Source organism: Acyrthosiphon pisum, chromosome A1 (genome assembly GCF_005508785.2).
Source record: "Acyrthosiphon pisum isolate AL4f chromosome A1, pea_aphid_22Mar2018_4r6ur, whole genome shotgun sequence".
NCBI lineage: Eukaryota > Metazoa > Arthropoda > Insecta > Hemiptera > Aphididae > Acyrthosiphon > Acyrthosiphon pisum.
The window spans coordinates 119,058,391-119,058,679 of record NC_042494.1 but is presented as its reverse complement, the minus strand read 5'-3'; positions in this window follow the sequence as shown (position 1 = coordinate 119,058,679).

The window sequence follows — 289 nt, the reverse complement described above, 5'->3', positions numbered from 1 at the left end:
ATCAAGATGGTACTTTAGAGATGTAATTTTTCGATTTTATCAATAGTTATTTAATACCAAGGGAAAAACCATTGAAAAATTACGAAAAAACGCTAAAAATGAGATTTTAATTTCTAATTGAAGATAAAAAAGCGGGTAACCACGTATACCTAAAATAGGTACCTACTTACTTGTTGCTCTGATGTACAGTAGCCGGTTACAATAGTGAGCCACTGTAATTGATTGTATTAAATTTGAGCGGAGACGGTTTGTCTGCAGTCTAGGATATTTTATATTATATTTATATTGT